The sequence below is a fragment of the Erpetoichthys calabaricus genome, chromosome 5 (genome assembly GCF_900747795.2).
Source record: "Erpetoichthys calabaricus chromosome 5, fErpCal1.3, whole genome shotgun sequence".
NCBI lineage: Eukaryota > Metazoa > Chordata > Cladistia > Polypteriformes > Polypteridae > Erpetoichthys > Erpetoichthys calabaricus.
In genome coordinates, this window is record NC_041398.2 from 245,491,603 (window position 1) to 245,514,860 (window position 23,258).

A 23,258-nucleotide genomic window follows, 5' to 3' on the forward strand; every position below is an offset into this window, starting at 1 on the left:
CCGGGCATGGCGCCAGCCCACCGCAGCCCACTATCTTGTTGAACTCATTTTAAAGTAACAGTGGAGCTCCACTGTATTAATTCTTTCCATAATTTTAAACACTTCAATCATGTCATCTATTAATCTCAATTTACTTAAACTGAAAAGCTTCAACTCTTTCAGTCTCTCCTCATAGGTCATACCCAGTAAGTGCATGAATGAGTTCAGAAGAGCTCGTTCATTAAAGAAGCTCATTTCTTTATTTTTTTTTAAAAATTTTTATTGATTTTATTGAAATTACACAACATTCCATACAAATACATCCATTTTACAAGAATAGGATTGAAAACAAATCAACCCTTACCCCTTGAAGAAGCTCATTTCTCTAAGAACGGTGAACTTAACGTAACGTATTTGCAAGTGAAGAACTTGAACGTGAGCTCGTCCAGTTTTGGGTGACATTCTGGATCTGGTTTAGGTCCACATTAAAACGTTTTGCCTTACCCTGTAATATCGTGGTGGAGCCGAATCCAAAAACGGTAGAGTGGATTCCATTATTCCAATCTCCATTTATTTATATTCAGAAAAATTAACGTCAAAGCAAATAGGCCCTGTCTGTGTCTGCCTGCTTGTGCTTAAGCTGCACCCCCGCTGACAAGAGCACGTGGTGAAGCTCCGCTTTCGCTTTTAGGAAAACGTTGGACTTCACGAGGCCACTTTATAATTTTTCCCGTTGGACATGCAATATGTGACACGAATTTTGACCGGCAGCGTAATTTGAGTGGCAGCGTAACAAGTTAGTTCACCTACACACTGGTTCCACAGTCACCATTTGTGTCACATTGTTGGAAATAGAGCGGTAATTCATATGTATACTTGCATCTATTTCATTTCTTTTTTGACCGGGAGGATATCAGCATACACAGTGGCCCAGTGGGTAGCACTGCTGCCTCGCAGTTAGGAGACCTGGGTTCACTTCCCAGGTCCTCCCAGCGTGGAGTTTGCATGTTCTCCCCGTGTATGCATGAACTTCCTCTCACAGTCCAAAGACATGTAGGTTAGGTGCACTGGTGATCCTAAGTTGTCCCTAGTGTGTGTGCCCTGCAGTGGGCTGGCGCCCTGCCCGGATTTTGTTGCTGCCTTGCGCCCTGTGTACAATGTAAGAAAAATTGTATACAGTAAAATGTGTGTACAGTGACACTAAACTATGTACATGTAATAAGTACTGTACGTAGATAATTAATTATGGTTACTCACCAACAATGACACGACGACTTGTCCGATAACGATGAGTTTAATTTTACTGCACAACAAAGGATAGCGTTACAGCACTTCTAAAGGAGCCTCTTCAGGCAACAGTTGTTCTTCTTCCAGCACTCTTCAATCCAAATCCCTAAAGCAGATTCCATCCAGACTACTGCCTTATCACGTCCACTTGCAACTCGTTTTGCACCCTGGTTAAAGGACACTGCAGCCGTAGATCTTATATGCTTTTCCTCCTTTTTAAATAAAAAGAATCGTGGACTCATTGATGCCGTAATGGTGTCCTACAGCGGTGTAGCTGTTCCCTTCCTTCAACATATCCAAAACTTTTACCTTTTCTGCAATCATTTGCATCTTCTGTTGGCGCTTGGACACGGCCCCTGAAGCAGTAGCAGGAGCACGTTAATGCTGAATGAGTGAGATGAGACTTCCTGGTTAATGCAGCACTCCGTCGCTGAGCCAATCAGCAGCACATAGGAACTTAACTGCGTGCTCTGATTGGGTAGCTTCTCAGCCATCCGCCAATAGCATCTCTTGTATGAAATCAACTGGGCAAACCAACTGAGGAAGCAAGTACCAGAAGTAAAAAGACCCATTGTCAGCAGAAACCCGCGAAGCAGCGAAAAATCCGCGTTATATATTTAGATATGCTTACATATAAAATCCGCGATAGAGTGAAGTCGCGAAAGTCGAAGCGCGATATAGCGAGGGATAACTGTAGATAGATAGATAGATAGATAGATAGATAGATAGATAGATAGATAGATAGATAGATAGATAGATAGATACTTTATTAATCCCAAGGGGAAATTCACATTCTCCAGCAGCAGCATACTGAAAAGTACACGGAGCTGCTGAAAAGGCTGCCACTCTCGGCAGACCTCTTCAGGCTAAGATTCATTTTAACAAGAGAGAAACGCAATGTATGGTCAAGATCTTTGGATAAGATAACTGTCCAACAAAGTCTACTGAAGTTTCTGATGAGTTTTTCCATACAATGTGGGTCTGCAGACATATTGCCTGGGTCAGTGATGCAAACAATCCTCACACCTGGCCATGTGACCCATGTCTCTATTCAACCCATGTTGTAATGTATTAAATTTTAGGATGAGTTTGACTTCCCATTTTTTCCTCTCTTGCTGTGTTCTGAAGTTGCCCATAAGCACTGAAACTTTAAAGTCCCTCTCATAGTGTCCATGGCTGTTGAAGTGGGCTGCTACAGGAACATCTGTGTTGTCACGTTTAATGTGGAACCTGTGTAAATTCATTCTTTGGCGGAGAAGAAGGGGCCTGAGTTACCTCGAAAGCTTGCATATTGTAATCTTTTTAGTTTTTTGCCAATAAAAAGGTGTCATTTTGCTATAATTCTCACTACATTCATAATGGCTAACACGGTACAACACCCTATTTTATTCAAGAACACTGTAATAGCCTAATATAAGCGATGCAAAATTGAAAATTTCTTGTCGAGAGGTTTACTTACCTTGGCAGTGACATTCATGACTCTGGTGACTCTTCCTATGAAGTCAGTAGACATGGATTGGGAGAGTATGTGCGGTCATGAGGTCACTGGAAAGGGGTGTGTGGCACTCCTGATATCTATGCAAAAGGACGAAGGTCCAAGTCTTTAGAGTCCTGGTGCTTCCTGTTTGTGAGACATGGACACTATCCAGTGACCTGAGACGAAGACTGGACTCCTTTGGTACTGTGTCTCTCCGGAAAATCCTTGGGTACCGCTGGTTTGACTTTGTGTTGCTCATGGAGTCCCGAATGAGGCACATGACCTGCATTGTGAGGGAGCATCAGTTACGGCACTATGGCCATGTGGCATGTTTCCCAGAGGGTGATCCCTCTCGTAAGATCCTCATTGTTGGGGATCCAAGTGGCTGGACCAGGCCAAGGGGTCGCCCATGTAACACCTGGCTGCAAGAGATAAAGGGTCATTTCCGGAGGGTGGGACTGGACTGTCTGTCTGCCTGGGGGGTTGCCAACCGGGATGCCGAGCTGTTTCGTCGTGTAGTGGGTGCGGCAATGCGCTGTTAAAGTGCATGATCCCCAACTTGACTTGACTTGAAAATTGAAAAAAGTCAACTCATGAGTCACTTATTCTCACTCCTTAAAAAATACAAGATGAACTGAACATGAACTAGTTCGAAATTGAAATGGTGAACTATGAAGGTTAATTGATTCATTTTAATCTGTGTGAACTGAACTTTGAGCGAGTTCTTTTGAGGTGTGAACTTGCACAACACTGGTCATACCTCTCATTCCCTGAACCAGCCTAACTGCCCTCCTATGGACTTTCTCTAGTGCTGCTATGTTTCTTTTGTATTAAGGAGACTAAAACTGCACACGGTACTCCACGTAAGAATAACCGCCCTTGACTTGTACTCCACACATCACGATATACTGAACACTGTTTAGATATTGATAGTAATGAGAACACAGTGACTTACCCTGTGATGGAATGGCGCCATGTCCAGGGTTCATTCCTGCCTTGCACCCTATACTAGCTAGACCCCTGCAACCCTGTTCAGGACTAAGCTGGTTAGAAAATGACTGACTGACTTGCCCCATGATAAACCGTTAACCCTGTCCAGGGTTTGTATCAAATGCTGCCTGGATAGACTTTGAATTCCATGAGCCTAAATTGAATAAGCGGATTAGAAAATGGATGGATAAATACCATCTTTAACTGAAAGCACATTGTATTTGTTTATTTTAATGTACTATACCATATCAATGAACATACCATATATTGTAGGATTGTTGGAATATACTTAGAGGCCTTCAGCAATGTATAGAAAGTATAACATCAGTAGTTCATCATTTCAAACATTATTTAACCCCTGTATATATAGGACTTTCAACTAACACTATTACATACCTAGGGTCTTTAGTGACCCGTCATATATTTATATTGAAATCAATTCACAAATAACCATAATTGTCCAAACTTTTATTGATAAATCTTCTGTAAATACTTTGCTTCATTTTAAACTAATTTTTAATACTTAATTACTTTTAAATTTTAACACTTATAAATAATTACACAATCATAGTCTGGTCTCCTGGCACACACTGCAGTGATCAACAGTTTTGCAGTCCAGTGATACTGAACATATGCGACACCTTTTGTGTTTTTTTGTCCACGTTTGCTTCTGTATGAATCTGTTTCAGGTGATTTGGCCTCTGCTGTTTAACTGCTACAGCTGCCTGTCCCTTTCACTTTCAGCCTTCTCCTCCTTATCTGAACTCTGCCCCTCTACAATTCCCTGACTAGAAACATTCAGGATCTGTTGACATCAGAAGTATCACTCTGCGCTGCCTTACTCTGTCGTTCATTGTTTGTCTCCAGGCTGCATGCCTATCAGTCTCTCTCTCTGACTCGTCATCTGCTGTTAATGACAGCACTCTTTCAAAATTTTCCTATGTTGATAAACATCAGTGGTACTTCTTTTCTTATGTTTTATCTGTCTAAACTTATTAATTCCTAAATAATGTGAAACACGATAGAAAGGCAGCTGTAATAACACCTTCTGTGGTTTTTGTCCACTTTTGCTGCTTTTGATGATGCGGCTTGTACTGTTTCACTCTGTGCAGTTGCTGTACTTACTTGCCCCCTTCACCTTTATATTCCTCCTTGTGCTTCCAGAGCTCTGCCCCTCAACAATTTCTTGTCCGCAGCATTAAAGATCTGAAGTGTCATTCTGCACTGTGTCTCTATCTGACTCGCAATCTACAATCAACGACAGGGCCTCTTTCAGAGTTTGCTGTACTGATAAGTGTTGTGGCATTTCTTATCTCTTACCTCCCTAAACTCATAAATTCCAACATAAAAAGTAACAAAAGAAAAATGTGACTTCAACAAATATATAAAGATACAAAAAAAAAACCTGAAAAAAGCATGTTTGAATGCTGTTTACAAACATAGCACTTGAAATGTGCAGGATAACATACTGACCCTGTACGCTTTAGGAGAATAAATGATAAACTATTTTGTCATATTTTTGGTAGTAAATTGTTGAGGGTTAAATGAATGAGGCATACCTGGGAAACTGCATTCACAGTGTATCATATGACTCCATGAAATCTGTAAACATGACATTAGGGGCAAGTATAGAAGAGTTCAAGATGTGCACAATAAAAGGTCTAATATATGCACCATTAGAGATTTATCGGTTAATATCAATTCATAAAATTAATGTATCCAGTTATTGAAGTGTATCCTTTGCTTTAGTGAAACTGAATGAGCTACTTCAAGTAAAACTTTAGCACCATATTACTGTTCAGTATATATTCAGTCTTATTAACATTTGTAACTAGTACAATTAAATAGAGTGTGTGTGTGAGATGGCATGATGGGCCTGGCATCCTGATTCGAGGAGAACTGTTATCCTTTCTCGACAGGGATGCCAATGACATGGAAGGACAGAGGATGACAACTTATTCAGGACACTGTCTCCCACACAACCTTAGGTTGTAGCTCTCCTTGGCTTCGGTTCTGCTACAGAGACTCACAGGGCATATTGGGAAGTGTACTTCTTTTGGCAAGCCCAGCTGGGTCCCATGGATGCTGATGGGATTTAGGAGTTCAAACTCGTCGGGCTCCAGACGTACCCAGGAGTACTCCTGAGCCACAGATCGGGACACTGGAAGTCAGTCAGTCATTTTCCAACCCGCTATATCCCAACACAGGGTCATGGGGGTCTGCTGGAACTAGGCACAATTTAGGATCGCCAATGCACCTAACCTGCATGTCTTTGGACTGTGGGAGGAAACGGGGAGAACATGCAAACTCCACGCAGGGAGGACCCAGGAAGCGAACCCGGGTCTCCTTACTGCAAGGCAGCAGCACTACCACTGCGCCACCGTGCCACCCCAAACTGGAAGTGCTCATGGGTTTTATATAAAATCCTTCATACAGGTGAACAAGAATCAGGAGGAAGAAAAAAGTCTTTCTGGAGGAGCGGAGGAGAGATGACAGTGTTACATAGAGAGTAAGACTAAGAGTTGTGGTTGTGGTGTGAGAAACGCTTACCTGTAAGACTTTCACAGCATAAAACCTCTTCGTTTAAGGAGCACTTGTGTCCAAGCTTTTGTGTCGGCGGTTTGGCAAGCTGCAACGCCCCCTGGTGGTCACTAGTGTTACAGAATTGTTGGAACTGCACATCTGCGTGAGCCCTCATGTAAATAAGTGTGTTAAAAAGATACTCGTCTCAGCTGATTTCATTAACAAATCATTAATACAAGAGACTGGTCAGAAATGAGTCCAAAAATAGGCAGAAAGAAGTAATACCAAGATTGAAAAATGGACAAATATACAAACGGAATTCAAAAACAAGAGGAGGGGATCCGGTCCGTGTACTTTTTGGTATTTGAAATTTCATTTTAGAATCAAAAACGAAAAAACGAAAATGAAAGGAATTTTCAGATTTTGATTTTTGATTAAAGAATAAAATGAGAGAAAATAAGGTATTTTTTAATTCTGTGGTAACAAATAGCAGTCATAAACTTAAAATTACACATATTTTTCTGGATTTATTTGTGATTCAAATAATGAAAGTGTTATAGCTCAAAAACAACAAAACAGACGCATTTTCGTTGTCTGAAACTGGAGGTACTTCTTCTTCTGCGCGATTTTTAACGACACGTGCAAACAGTCCTTCTCACAACACATCGACCAACAGCCTTGAAATTACACTGCATGGCATCAGCAGAGGATGGACCATTACGTTGTTTTTCGGAACAGTAAAAGAGTGACACTCCGGGACGAGGACATGACTGCAGAAAAACTGAGTCGCATCTTTCCGGTAAAAATACAAGCTTTGCAAACTTTCCTTCATTGATGTGTCAGTTCTTTTATGAACGTTATTGTTGTTACTATGAAACAGCTAACATTTGGTGATTTCATTTACTAACACTAAGTCTGGCAATTTTTATAGTGCTAGCATTTTGAATGATTGCTCATTGACTTTTACCGGCTACTATAGCGAGTAATTGTTTCGAGTATTAACAGTGCGCACAAGTGTAACACGTTAGGAGAGCAACGTGATTTACAGAAAGTTTTCTTAACATGTGCTACACTTGTCGATGAGTAACCATTCACACATTTACACACATTCACAATGCTAGCACTATAAAATTTGCCAGACTTAGTGTTAGTAAATGAAATCACCAAATGTTAGCTGTTTCGTAGTAAGTAACAAAAATAACGTTCATAAAAGAACTGCTACATCAATGAAGCAAAGTTTGCAAAGATTGTATTTTTACCTGATGCGACTCAGTTTTTCTATAGTCATGTCCTCGTCCCGGAGTGAAAATTGAAATGTTCTTTTAATGTTCTGAAAAACAACATAATGGTCCATCCCCTGCTGATGCCATGCAGTGAAACTTCAAAGCCGTCGGTCGATGAGTTGTGAGGAGAACTGTTCGCACGTGTCATCAAAAATTGCGCAGAAGAAGAAGTACCTCTGGTGCCAGACAACAAAAATGCATCTGTTTTGTTGTTTTTGAGCTATTACACTTTCATTATTTGAATCACAAATGAATCCAGAAAAGTATGTGTAATTTTAAGTTTATTACTGCTATTTGTTACCACAGAATTAAAAAATACCTTATTTTCTCTCATTTTATTCTTTAATCAAAAATCAAAATCTGAAAATTCCTTTCATTTTCGTGTTTTCGTTTTTGATTCTAAAATGAAATTTCAAATACCAAAAAGTACACGGACCCCGGTCCCTAATCTGTATGGCAAAACATGAATAAAACGGAAAATTCAAAAAGCTACGAAACACGCACCCATTGCCCAAAGAGTTCAAACACTGTGTTTCTAAATATCTTCTGATTTTTTTTTTTTTTCTTAGGGGAATTTATTCTTTCCATTCTTCAGAGGCGTGTTGACATAGCCCGTCTTCCGACTACCATTATTTTCTATTAATCACATATAATTGATCCATAGTTATGCCACCCCTATATTGTAATTGTAGTGTAATTAGAACACCTGTACTTTGAAAGGCACACTACATTTATACAACAGGGTTATTTGGTTCAAATGCTACCCGTGTTAATCAGCGGGTCTATATCTAGTCAAAGTTTAGACTTGTACATCATGAATGAGCCCCTATAACGCAGCAGAATGATCGCTGTTGTGATGTATGAGACGGGAGGAATGAGCTCTTTTAAAGATGTGTCACTCAGAGACTCTTGTGTGTCAAGTCTCTCTTTAAAAAAGTGGAGGTGCAGCTAAATCTATAAACAGTCCTGTCAAGAATGATCCTTCAAGAGCCCACAAGTGGGGGCTGTGAATAAGCATCTGTGACAGCTCAGGGAGAGGTGAAGAAGTGCTTCACCATCTGGAAGTGATAAGAATAACCAAGGCCCATTCGTCATGGGCCCTCACACTCTGCAATCCCATTTATCTTCACATTGTCAGGGGAGACAGCTCTCTAGCAGTGAGCCAAGGTACAGTCACAACAAGAAAGTGACACACTAAGCGAGTGAGAGCAGCCGGGCACACCCTCATCGGCCTGTTGACATAACTGATGAGCAAAGCTGAGACACAATGACAAGAAATGAGGGTCCTACAACAGGACACCGGGATGGTTCTCCGGCTTTTCTGCTTGCCTCACAAATAGTCAAGATTATTATTTTTCTTTCTTTTCTGAGATTATTGACTTTAACACATTAAGAACATTTGGTATAATGCCAATAGATTAACAAAGGTAAGGTCCTTATTTTACAATAGTCCACTTTCTATGTTAAGATTTGGAAATTTTCTACATTTTCATACTGTCACACATGTGAGAGTAGGAGGAAGCTTTTTGGACCAAGGGAGGGTAATTCCACGCCAGGCCAGGGGGTGGTGGGGTGCACTAAACCTTCTTCTGTTACCTCTGCAGACCAAAAATGGGAAAAGCTGTCTGACTCATCCCTAAAGACGTCACTTCCGGTTCTGGCGCCCAGAGGAACATCACTTCCTGTCATGATGTCAAAAGAACGTCACTTCCAGTTCCTGCACCTAGAGGAACATCACTTCCAGTTCTGGTGCCTGGAAGAACGTCACTTCCAGTTCCCTTACATCACTTCCGGTCTTGGCATTTAAAGCCGCCATCTTAACCACTATTCCTCCGTTCTTGTTTGGACTCCATTAAAGACACTACAGTCTTATTCTCAAAGCCCACTGAAGCCAGGGATAACATACCTCTACAGACCAAAAACAGGAAAACCTGTCTGACTAATCCCTAAAAATGTCACTTCCAGTTACGACATCAGAAGAACGTCACTTCCGGTTCCGGCGCCTAAAGGAACATCACTTTCAGTTATGAAGTCAGAAGAATGTCACTTCCAGTTATGCCATCAGAAGAACATCATTTCTAGTTCCAGCACCTAGAGGAACGTCACTTCCAGTTACAACGTCAGAAGAATGTCACTTCCAGTTCCACCGCCTAGAGGAACGTCACTTCCGGTTCCTGCGCCTACAAGACCGCCACTTCCAGTTCTGGCGCCTAGAAGAACGCCACTTCCAGTTTCCTTTACATCACTTCCGGTCTTGGCATTTAAAGCCGCCATCTTAACCACTATTCCTCTGTTCTTGTTTGGACTCCATCAAAGACACTACTGTCTTATTTTCAAAGCCCATTGAAGCCAGGGATAATATACCTCTACAGACCAAAAATGGGAAAACCTGTCTGACTCATCCCTAAAGACTTCACTTCCGGTTCCGGCACCTAGAAGAATGTCACTTCCAGGTACAACGTCAGAAGAATGTCATTTCCGGTTCCGGCACCTAGAAGAACGTCACTTCCAGTTACGATGTCAGAAGAATGTCACTTCTGGTTCTGGTGCCTAGAACAATGTCACTTCCAGTTCCCTTATGTCACTTCCAGTCTTGGCATTTACAGTATAGCTGCCATCTTAACCACTATTCCTCAGTTCTTGTTTGGACTCCATCAAAGACACTACTCTCTTATTCTCAAAGCCCATTGCAGCCAGGGATAATATACGGGTGGCTGCCCCAAACCTTTTTAAGTGTGTCGAGTCTGATCTTTTCGAGATACCTTTATCTTAATTCTTACAATATAACACGAGGCAAGAAATATGTCCAAATTTGCAGTGCTAAAGGTTTAGACCGATGTAAAAATTATCTGCAGTTTCTGTAAAGCGCTTCGAGAAGCCACGGTGTCCACTAGTGCTGAACGAACCCTGCTGAGTTTGCTTCGCCTCGAGTTTAACAAAAATGTGGAAATGTTTCAAATCTCTGCAGACTCGATGAAATGCATTCAAATCAATAGGCGAGGAGAAACGGAAATAGTTTGGAGTGGAATAAAATGGTGCCAATGGTCTTCTTTCAAGTGTTCCTGAAGTGTCTGCCAACTATACTTGACTGATTATTGTGGCAAAATTAGACGCCTCCAACAACCCCGTACAGCTGAGGAAATTCAGAAAAGAAGACTACGCTCGCGTGCAGAATGGATAAAAACCAACTGCTATGGCGAAACCGCCCAACAATCTGGAAGGTACAACAAAATGTGCCTAAGAAAACTTGGGCACGTCAAGTTGAGGATGACCTCAAACGACATCGACTTAGCCTAACAGAGGCCAAGGCGATAGCACAAGATCGAAAACAGCTGGTAGCAAATTATGCGGGATGTTCAAAACCCATCAGCACCTACAGTAGCATGCTGGCTCTGAGGGACAGCCTCACCCAGATGCCGAGTAAAGGATCGATGAGTGATGAAGGAATTGTGGGGCAGCAGCACTAACCACTGAGCCACAGTGCCTCTCTGAAATAAAATTATACCTCAAGTCCATGCATCTCAGCCTTCTGTTTCTCTTCCTGCATCCGGCGAGTTCCTATCACTACGACTAAGTAACCCCCTTAGAGCCTTTGATACAAGGGGGCTGTCCCTGTCACTACCTGATCCCTGTTTGGGTTCTTTTTTCTTGCGACCCAGTTTAGCCTTTTTTGTGTCTTTGAGCACCATCCTGTCCTCCTTGGAGAATCACTGTGTGATGGACAGCCGGCGTTTCAGTCCGGCCGGGACGTCTCTCAACAAAAGAAGACAACCTTTATAGGACACTACATCCCCCGGGACGCTAGATGGCAGCTCCCCTGGATGGAAATGGTACCTCGGATTCCCGCAGGGCAGCATGGGACATGGAGTCCGTCTCTTTTCAGCCCTGTTGGGTGCCATGTGTGGCCACCAGGGGGAGCTCACCAAGAACTCGGGGACTTTTACAATTACGCTACCCCGGAAGTACTTTGGGGTCACGAGGATGGAAGCCCGCAGTACTTCCGGGACAACTGATAAATGAAGATGTGGTGTTGACCCGGAGAAGAAATACTTCCGGGTCATAGACTTTTAAAGGACAGTGGGAAACCCCAGCAGACCGAGCCGAGTTGGGAGGAAGGATGACTGAGCTGCTGGGAGTGGAGGATTGTTTATTGTAGTATTGTGGAGTGGGGGTGCTTTGTGCACAATTTATGAAAATAAATTTAATTCTTGGACTATTATCTGGTGTCAGAACGTGTTGTCTGAGGGTTCAAAGGGATGACAGCGCCCCCTATCTGTCACAACTGCTAAAGCGTCAACCCATTTGGTCCCCCCCTTGGAGACACAACAGACTAAAGGCCAATGCTTTAACTAGCTGAGGCGGCCCATCACTAGGCACTCCGCAAAACATACGTGACCCGTTCCCATTAAGCACTATCGTTAATCACGCCTCTGTGCGACCCATATTCAGACAAGACACAACCAAAAATGGGTTGCAACCTAAAAAATAAATAAATGTCCTCCCTGCACTAATACTCTGAAAGCAGCTGACACCTTCTTAGAACCTTTAACAATCCTTAATCATGTTAAAGCTGTTTGAGCCATGGCACAGGACCTGTGACAGTCAGGATTCAACACTGCACCGTGTCAGTGACTGGCATTGTCAGGGGTGGCCACAGTTAAAATAATCGGCTTACTATTTGTGAAACGTTCAGCTCTTATCCAAGTCAGGAGCTTTTAAGTGTCTCGTGTCTATTTGCCAAGGCCTCACACACACTTGACTGTGTGCTGTTCACTTCAGATTTCAGGCAAGCAGATTTAATAGTACACTACTATGGGAGTAATTAAATTCTCTTTAAATCCATTTTAGTCCACATAAGAGACTGCTACAACAGGAGTGGCATGTATAAATGTCATGTGGTGCAAAATGAATTGATAGGAAAATGATCCAGTGAGACATTAAACAGACATCAAAGCACGATTACCGTCTTTACCTGCCGCCTCTTGATTCATAAAGTAGACAGTTTCATCTCTGCAGCACTTTGAAGCTCAAGCTTAATGAAACATGCATTTGTTTTCCTTTTACAGAGACACTCTGGCATTCTTGATGAACAAGAGTGTTTGCTGAATGCCTTGCATTAAATTACAAAACTTGTCAATAGACTTCAAACCTGTGAAATTACTAGAATTTGAGTATTGGTGCAACCCAAGGAGGCTTATTTTCGATCTTTGGTCTCCAGCACCATCTATGCCCAAGAAACTGCATTACTTTAGCCTTCAGTTTGGCTCTCTAGTGCCATCTAGGTGCGGACCTTTGTCTTAAATGCCAGCTAGCGCCGAGAAACACCCTAAACGTTAGTTTTGAACCCAGGTTTGTAGTTTCACGTTAAGTTCAGTTGCTTACTTTTTAGGTTAATGGTACATGAGAAATTAAACACTTGGGAGATGACTGAAGGGTTTAGGCAACTGAATTCTTGTCCACTTCCAACTATAGACACATCACTTGCATGTCTCCCCTAGCAATCAATGTAACATCATATATATCTCTATATATATAAAATCCAACTTCTGTCTGTCTGTCTGTCTGTCTGTCCGCTTTTCACGAGAGAACTACTTAAAAGATTTAGATCGGGTTTGTTTCTATAATTTGCTTGAACATTCCAGTTGATTTTGCGACTTCTCTCATTTGTGGGCGGAGTGGTGGCTCTGAGGCTAAGGATCTGTGCTGGTATCCAGAAGGTTGCCGGTTCGAATCCCCATCACTGCCAAAAGAGATCCTACTCTACTGGGCCCTTGAGCAAGACCCTTAACCTGCAATTGCTCCAGGGGTGCTGTACAATGGCTGACCCTGCGCACTGACCCCAAGGGGTATGCGAAAACTAACAAATTCCTCATACAAGAAATTGTATAAGGCGAAATAAAGAACAAAAAAAAAAAAAAATTGTGCTAAGTATCAGAGTTCACTTGTGTTACTGATTTACTTGCCTGAATCCGAGAGGGCGTCAGCGGGCCAAGGGGAGGGGCCCTCCTCACTCACGTGCCAGCCTCCATTCGAGTCGCTCTACCTGTCGCCACGTGTTGGAGCGCACTTTGCCTCAGATAAGCTAGCGATACCTGTTCGTTTAACAGACATTATTATCTACAGATTGTTAAGGAGTAACGTTTGATGTTTTTGAGAGAGAGAGAGAGATCAGAGCTACGTGTGTTTTAGAGGGTAGCCGCTCATTGGCAGAGATATCACGGCCACGTGATCTTCTCTCCACGCGGGGGATGCTCTCCTGTCAGAGATGAACACATCAGATACAGTATCAACGTTTGACGATGGCGCATACCTACCTTCCGTTTGGCCAGAATTACATTTTTTGTTTTATTGATTGTTAAAGTTTATCCTGTTAAACTACTACGTGGTTGTAGATAAATATATATATATATATATATATATATATATATATATATATATATATATATATATATATAGAGTATATAATCTATATATAGAGTAGATATACAGGGGACATTCAAAGAGTTTCCGCACTTCCGTATCTTTGTTGGAAACGGTGAAGGCAGGAGGAGTAGTAATTGGGAATTAAAAAGTTGGTATGATGCTTGGAAATTTGCATCACAAAGGGAGGTGACTGTGTAGAAAAGTGATGTCATTTGTTTTTGAAATTCTTAATATATAGAGCCAAAAAAAAGTGCGGAAACTTTTTCAACGTCCCTTGTATATGTATTATATATATATATATATATATATATATATGCAGCTGGAGATCCACAAAGGGAGAAAAATGAATCACGTATCATAAAGTAGTTTTTATTCCTGAGCTTTCAACCCCTGCCAGGGGTCTTCATCAGAGGATCAGAGGATAATGCTTAGACTTACAAGAATCAAAGGCAATATATAGCAAAAAATTACGTGGAGGTTGGGGGAGGTGGCTAAGCCAGTGTGATCAGGAGGGGGGGTGTACAGTTTATTTATTATGAACATGTTCTTCTTAGGCGGCATGGTGGCGCAGTGGGTAGCGCTGCTGCCTCGCAGTTGGGAGATCTGGGGACCTGGGTTCGCTTCCCGGGTCCTCCCTGCATGGAGTTTGTATGTTCTCCCCGTGTCTGCGTGGGTTTCCTCCGGGTGCTCCGGTTTCCTCCCACAGTCCAAAGACATGCTGGTTAGGTGGATTGGCGATTCTAAATTGGCCCTAGTGTGTGCTTGGTGTGTGGGTGTGTTTGTGTGTGTCCTGCGGTGGGTTGGCACCCTGCCCAGGATTGTTTCCTGCCTTGTGCCCTGTGTTGGTTGGGATTGGCTCCAGCAGACCCCTGTGACCCTGTGTTCGGATTCAGCGGGTTGGAAAATGGATGGATGGATGGATCTACTCTCTATATATAAAATCCTAAACATAAAAGTGCAACGATTTTGTGCAACAATATTATGTGACGTTTTTATGTGACTATTTTGGTCACGCTTTAAATCAGGCTTATTTTAAAACCTACATATATATGTTTGGTATCATTCTTTTCTGAATTTATTGAACTTTATTGTGATGTTGTTAGATTTTCCGATTCTTATTCCATTTTTAAATTATAAACTAAAATATCAAGGAAGTCGTGGTTTATAAGAATGTCACTTAAAATGAATGAATCGTTTATTTAGTCTCTTATAAATACTCATCGAGCATAGTGGACCTCAGTTTAATGGGAATACTCCAATCGGTAAGAGAGTAAATATTTTATTCTCATTTCATGATTTTTACCCCGTTAAATAATAATTAATTTTTCTTTTACATACTTATAGAATTTCGTGATTTTGACTCCAATAAATAATCATTTTTCTTTTGTACATTTACAGATTTTACTAATATTTTGGCCGCAACTGGGGGTTGGGTGTCGAAGGTGCCAGGGGGGCATATACACATACACATACATACATGTTTAGTTTTGGTATTTGGCAAACTATATATATAATGTCTTCCCAAACATTATAAAGCACACTGCATACAGTCATATGAAAAAGTTTGTGCCCCCTCTCAGCCTGCATAATAATTGACTCTCCTTTCAACAATAAAGATAACAGTGGTATGTCTTTCATTTCCTACGAGTACTGCAGTGTTTTCCGAACAAAGATTTTTAGTGACGCAGTATTTAGTTGTATGAAATTAAATCAAATGTGAAAAACTGGCTGTGCACAAATGTGGGTCCCCTTGTCATTGTGCTGATTTGAATGCCTGTCACTGCTCAATGCTGATTACTTGGTGTGATGAGCTCATCAAGCCTTCATAGACAGGTGTGTCCAATCATGAGATATAAAGGGATTTAAGGTGGTCAATTACAAGTTATGCTTCCTTCCCTTTGACATCTCCTCTGAAGAGTGACAGCATGGGATCCTCAAAGCAACTCTCCAAAGATCTGAAAACAAAGATTGTTGAGTCTCCTGGTTTAGAGGAAGGCTACAAAAAGCCATCTCAGAGGTTTAAACTGTCAGTTTCAACTGTAAGGAGTGGAATCAGGAAATGGAAGGCCACAGGCGCAGTTGCTGTTAAACCCAGCAGGTCTGGCAGGCCAAGAAAAATACAGGAGCGGCATATGAGCAGGATTGTGAGAATGGTGACAGACAACCCACAGATCACCTCCAAAGACCTGCAAGAACATCTTGCTGCAGATGGTGTGTCTGTACATCGTTCTACAATTCAGCACAATTTACACAAAGAACATCTGTATGGCAGGGTGATGAGAAAGAAGCCCTTTCTGCACTCACACCACAAACAGAGTCGCTTGTTGTATGCCAATGCTCATTTAAACAAGCCAGATTCATTTTGGAACAAAGTGCTTTGGACTGATGAGACAAAAATTGAGTTATTTGGTCAGAACAAAAAGCGCTTTGCATGGCGGAAGAAGAACACCGCATTCCAAGAAAAACATCTGCTACCTACTGTCAAATTTGGTGGAGGTTCCATCATGCTGTGGGTAGGCTGTGTGGCTAGTTCAGGGACTGGGGCCCTTGTTAAAGTCGAGGGTCAGATGAATTCAACCCAATATCAACAAATTCTTCAGGATAATGTTCAAGCATCAGTCACAAAGTTGAAGTTACGCAGGGGTTGGATATTCCAACAAGACAATGACCCAAAACACAGTTGGAAATCTACAAAGGCATTCATGCAGAGGGAGAAGTACAATATTCTGGAATGGCCATCACAGTCCCCTGACTTGATATATCATCGAAAATCTATGGGATGATTTGAAGCAGGCTGTCCATCAAATTGAACTGAACTGGAGAGATTTTGTATGAAGAATGGTCAACAATACCTCCATCCAGAATCCAGACACTCATCAGAGGACAGCGTCTAGAGGCCAAAAGGAGGCTCAACTAAGTATTGATGTCATATCTCTGTTGTGTGCCCAAATTTATGCACCTGTCTAATTTTGTTATGATGCATATTGCATATTTTCTGTTAATCCACTAAACTTAATGTCACTGCTGAAATCCTACTGTGTCCATAAGGCATGTCAGATATTAAAAGGAAGTTGCTACTTTGAAAGCTCAGCCAATGAGAAAGAAAAATCCAAAGAATTAAGAGGGGTTCCCAAACTTTTTCATATGACTGTATATACAGTATGAAGAATACAAACTCACAAGTTAACCTGTTGATAAAAACTGTCCCTAAATTAAGTGACATGGGTGCTCATGGTCCTGAAAAGTGACTGTGTAGGATGAATCCATCATCCATCCATTTTCCAACCCGCTGAATCCGAACACAGGGTCACGGGGGTCTGCTGGAGCCAATCCCAGCCAACACAGGGCACAAGGCAGGAACCAATCCCGGGCAGGGCGCCAACCCACCGCAGTTAGGATGAATGAACTCTTTAATAATAACGTATGCCTTTCTAAGGCGGCATGTATTAGGGTTATATAATGCAGCGTTTCTCAACCTTTAAGTATTTACGACCCGAGTTTTCATAACAGTTTTAATCGCGCCCCCCTAACGTTTTTTTGAAAGGAGCCCACTAATACCAATTTGTTCTTTTATAATTAATGATATTTCATAGATGCATATTTTATTACACCTACTTAACATTTATCAACATTTATCCATCCAAGCATCCATTTTCCAACCCGCTGAATCCGAACACAGGGTCACGGGGGTCTGCTGGAGCCAATCCCAGCCAACACAGCGCACTAGGCAGGAACCAATCCCGGGCAGGGTGCCAACCCACCGAAGGACACACACAAACACACCCACACACCAAGGCCAATTTAGGATCACCAATGCACCTAACCTGCATGTCTTTGGACTGTGGGAGGAAACCCACGTAGACACGGGGAGAACATGCAAACTTCATGCAGGGAGGACCCGGGAAGCGAACCCAAGTCTCCTAACTGCGAGGCAGCAGCACTACCACTGTGCCACCATGCCACCCATCGACATTTATCTAACTCTATATTTATTTTTCTAGTATCAGAATGTAGTTTAAGTTAATTTGTTTTGGTTTCAATAGATGTATTTTTCATATTTTCGATTCTTGTTTTCTTTTTTTCACATCTTTGCGCCCCCCCCTTTTTGTTACTTTGCACCCTCCCTAGGGTGGCCTGCCCCACAGTTTGAGAACCACTGATATAATGCATGAGGAAGTTTGAACACACACTATAATACATCTTCTGTGAAACATTTAAATATTGCACCGATTGTGAATTACTGCTGGTTTTGAGACGTATCAAATATGCCGGAGAAAGAAATGACAGATGACTGTATGCTTTGCAATGTACCTCTGTGACAAGCCGCAACCTGTAGAGAGAGACTCATGGTAACACTGTAGGCTGGCAGCAAAGTTGGAATTTAGCTTTTAAGTTGGGGTTTTACTAGCGTCTGGGTATGTGACACTGTAATTAAACACAAGAAGCAATAGGAACTTGGTGTGGTGTGGCTAAATGTTCAAACTAATAATTAAAATGTCAAGTACACAGGAAACACATTCATTGTGAGAAATAGCGGGCTAAATGCATCATTTCAGGTTCAGGTGTTCTTTGTCTGTAAAACCTTTCTTTTTTTTTCTTAATCTCAGGAACTTTAGTTATGGAAGAAGTCTGCTTGCAATGTATATAGCATGAAGGTAAATGTGAAATAGTCAGGGGTTCACCCATATGTGCTGCTGTACATGACCTTAGCTTTGTAATGTTAAACATTGGCTTTAGTGCTGCTGCCCTCCCTGATTCAGCATCCTCCGTTACGATTCTACAGCTCATTGCTGTCATAGGTGAGTTTTCATGTTCTCCTGGTGTTTCTGTAGATTTCCCCTGGTACTCCAGTTTTCATCCCACTCTAAACTGGTCCTGTGTGGGTTTGTTTGTGACTCTGCCCTGCAATTGACCCAGGACTGCTCCCTGCCTGCCTTGCACTTGGTGATTTGGTGTTGTGGGGTTAGGCTGTGGCCCTCCAGGACCCTGGATTGGATTTTGCAACTATCTCTATATATAATCTTCATTTGGATCTTGATCTTTGTTTGTCCGCGAATGAATTAGAAGAAGAAGCACTAGATGGCAGTAGAGAGACAGCTAAAACATAGGCATTGCATTAAGAATCTCCTCCAGGTTTATACTACTGAAGACTGCAGTACTCCAGTCACACCTCAGAACACAGACATTCAAACTAAACAAACTGTTGTGCTCTAATCTTTATATATAATCTTCATTTGGATCTTGATCTTTGTTTGTCCGCGAATTCCACGCATGCGTAGACCACCTTCCAGTTTAGTACGTTGTTGTTACTCACGGATGTCAACAATGTGCCGGAATAACGAAAGGGGTGGTGGACAGTGTTACGCTGGTTAGCTCCTGAGGCCTGGTTAGATAATGAGATTGCCGAAGATAAAAGGTACGTGCCTACATAACATATGAATGAAAGAAAGACAGTGGGTAAAATGAATGACAACGTAACAGCACGTTCTGGAAATTATTATTGTTACGTTGTAGCCGGCGAGTGCTGCGCATCTCACAGTTGTACCGTGGCTTGCTCACATGTCAGTGAAGTGATCCCTATTTATGCTTTAAAGAGCGTGGATACCTATGTGCCCCCCTTTTATAACCATTGCTCTGTGTATACTGCCTTACTCTTTGGATTGCCACAAAGCAACCTGTGAGATTGGAGAAAGGTTGAGAAGAGATCGTGAGAGGAAACGACAGCGTCGTGAAAATGAGATGGACTGTGAACAGAGAGAAGCAGAAATGCTCCTACACCACCACATAATTACTATTCGGACAGTGATTCCGAGTACGACGTTCCTATCGAATCAATGTCCAAGGGTTTTGTTTTGTAATTTTGTTTCTCTTATAAAAAATCATAATGCTGTGCGACGAAGGGCCCAGTTCACGACTGGCAGCCGCATTTAAACAGGGAGCCCTTCAGACAACTTTAACACGCGCAACGTAGTTGGGTGCACATGGCTAGTAAAATGTTATATTTAACATAAGAAAACTGTAAGGCAACAGGTTTCCACACATTTCCCTAATAACTAAGTTCAAAATTCTTAGAAAAGATGGGCTTCAAGTACATTTTTCAGTATAATTTTTACATTTTGTTAAACTTTATTGATGTGTGGCATTAGTAACTTGTATGGTCATTAAAGGATGGCACACTGATTAGCACTGCTGCCTTGGCACTTTAAGTGTTTCAGGTCAATTGGTAGTCAAGCAAGCAAGAGAAAGATACCTTTATTGTCACTGCAGAGTAGAATATCGTCACCATCTGTGTGACTCCTTGTGTGCAAATTAAAGTGTGCCCTGTGATGCAATGGCCTCCTCTTTAATGCTATGAACCCAATGTTATCATGATACGCTTAAACACCCCAAAAAATAGCTCAGAAATACTAGAATGAGCAGCTTAAAGAATGGAGGTCAGTCTGTTGACCTACTTTCAGGTTTACAGTTTGGTGACAGAAGATATTAAAGACTTAGCTTGGCAGACATTGAAGGAATGCACCTGAAAGGCACCACACTCCATTATTGGTTATATTTGTGGTCACCGGTCACCCTGCAATGGACCAGGGCCCTGGGGACTGTGCTTTGTCCGGTCCTGTTCAGCCTATATACATCAGACTTCCAATACAACTCGGAGTCCTGCCACGTGCAAAAGTTCACTGACGACACTGCTATCGTGGGCTGCATCAGGAGTGGGCAGGAGGAGTATAGGAACCTAATCAAGGACTTTGTTAAATGGTGCGACTCAAACCACCTACACCTGAACACCAGCAAAACCAAGGAGCTGGTGGTGGATTTTAGGAGGACCAGGCCCCTCATGGACCCCGTGATCATAAGAGGTGACTGTGTGCAGAGGGTGCAGACCTATAAATACCTGGGAGTGTAGCTGGATGATAAACTGGACTGGACTGCCAATACTGATGATCTGTGCAAGAGATGACAGAGCCGACAATACTTCCTTAGAAGGCTGGCATCCTTCAACATCTGCAATAAGATGCTGCAGATGTTCTATCAGACAGTTGTGGCGAGCGCCCTCTTCTACGTGGTGGTGTGCTGGGGAGGCAGCATAAAGAAGAGGGACGCCTCACACCTGGACAAACTGGTGAGGAAGGCAGGCTCTATTGTAGGCACGGAGCTGGACAGCTTGAAATCTGTGGCAGAGCGACGGGCGCTGAGCAGGCTCCTGTCAATCATGGAGAATCCACTGCATCATATTGAACAGGATCATCTCCAGACAGAGGAGCAGCTTCAGCGACAGACTGCTGTCACCGTCCTGCTTCACTGACAGACTGAGGAGATCGTTCCTCCCCCACACTATGTGACTCTTCAATTCCACCAGGGGGGGTAAACGTTAACATTATACAAAGTTATTGTCTGTCTGTATACCTGCCTGGCACTATCCACCTTGCACTTTTTTTTTTTTTTTTTTTTAATTTGCACTGCATTTTTATCACTCTTTAATTAATATTGTTTTTTATCAGTATGCTGCTGCTGCTGGAGTATGTGAATTTCACCTTGGGGATTGATATAGTATATCTAGATAGATAGATAGATAGATAGATAGATAGATAGATAGATAGATAGATAGATAGATAGATAGATAGATAGATAGATAGATAGATATGAAAGGCACTATATAATAGATAGATAGATAGATAGATAGATAGATAGATAGATAGATAGATAGATAGATAGATAGATAGATAGATAGATAGATATGAAAGGCACTATATAATAGATAGATAGATAGATAGATAGATAGATAGATAGATAGATAGATAGATAGATAGATAGATAGATAGATAGATAGATAGATAGATAGATAGATAGATATGAAAGGGGGAGCAAGTGTGGCCAAAGTGTTACCTCAGATGCTAAATGGTAGCCCCCCTGGGTTTCAGCGGTGCCTCAGACTCCCGCAGGGCTTCATGGGAGTTGGAGTTTGGTGCAGCCCTGTTGGGATACGCAGGCGCCACCAGGGATGCTGCAGCAGGACCTGCTGAGCACTTATGGGCAGTTCTTCCACCACACCAGGAAGTGCAGGCCTGGAAGTGAGTCATCAAGCACCTGGAGCACTTTCGGGTAAAATATAAAAGGAGCCAGCAGCCACTACGCGAGGAGCCAGAGTCGGGAGGAGGAAGACGAAGTTTGACCAGAGGAGTAGAGGAGAGAAAAAAGAGGAAGTATTGTGCTTGTGCTTTGCCTTCGGACAGTGTTGTGCCTGTGGGAAACGGGAATGGCGTTTCCCATGAGGAAAAGGAAAAAATAAAACGTGTCTGTGTCGGATACAGGTGGCAGTGCCAGGCTGGGTGGTCCACACCTTTTTGTGGACAAAACAAATGTGCATGCAGGTTTGTCATCAGGCTTCTGCCGCATCAGCTTGATAGCCAAAGTACGACTATTAGTACCGGAATGGAAACGTTACCTAAAATGAATATCACAAAAATAGCCAGTTTCTTTCATGCTTTTATTATTAAAATATAGTCATTCAGGCAGTCATTTTCCAACCCGCTATATCCTAACAGAGGGTCATGGGGTCTGCTAGAGACAATCCCAGCCAGCACAGGGCGCAAGGCAGGAATAAATCCCGGGCAGGGCGCCAGCCCACTGCAGGGCACACACACGGGACAATTTAGGATCGCCAATGCACCTCACCTGCATGTCTTTGGACTGTGGGAGGAAACCCACGCAGACACGGGAGAACATGCAAACTCCACGCAGGGAGGACCCGGGAAGCGAACCACAGGGTCTACTAACTGCGAGGCAGCAACACTACCACTGTGCCACCGTGCCGCCCTATTAAAATTTAAGTTAATAAAAAAGGATTTTAAAAAGTAGGGGCATTTTGATTATAACAGAGACTCCCAAAGCTCGTCTCCCAATTGAACAGTTGCTCAGCCCTCTCAGCTCATCCGTATTTTGCACCATGGACAAAGGCCATGAGAGAAAACCTTAGTCAGCCAGCTAAGCCAAGCTAAGCCTGTGTTTTCCCAATCCCTGAACCTGCCGCTGCTTTCCAGATGTCAGGGCTGACGCGTCCCGACAGGTTCTGCCGTGGAGATTAAAGGGAAGCCATGCACTTTGCAACAGTAATGAGTGCTGGCCTTTGATTCCCAACGTAACGGCTGCGAGGGGAAAAGTAAATGTGTCTGTTTGAAAGAAGGAAGGAAAGAGAGAATTGCGATCTCATGATCAGCTCGGCCAGGCCAGCAGTGCAGCTTGTAAAGTCCATTTGCTACCCTATAATTGGTGCCACAAGCCCATCACTGTTTTGTTTT

The 23,258-nt window shown here is 42.5% G+C and overlaps 1 protein-coding gene across 1 annotated transcript in view; it reads right to left on the minus strand.

Moving 5' to 3' along the window:
- Positions 1-23,258, minus strand: part of frem3 (Fras1 related extracellular matrix 3) — a 198,626-nt gene that overhangs the window by 124,083 nt on the left and 51,285 nt on the right. The window lies entirely within an intron of this gene.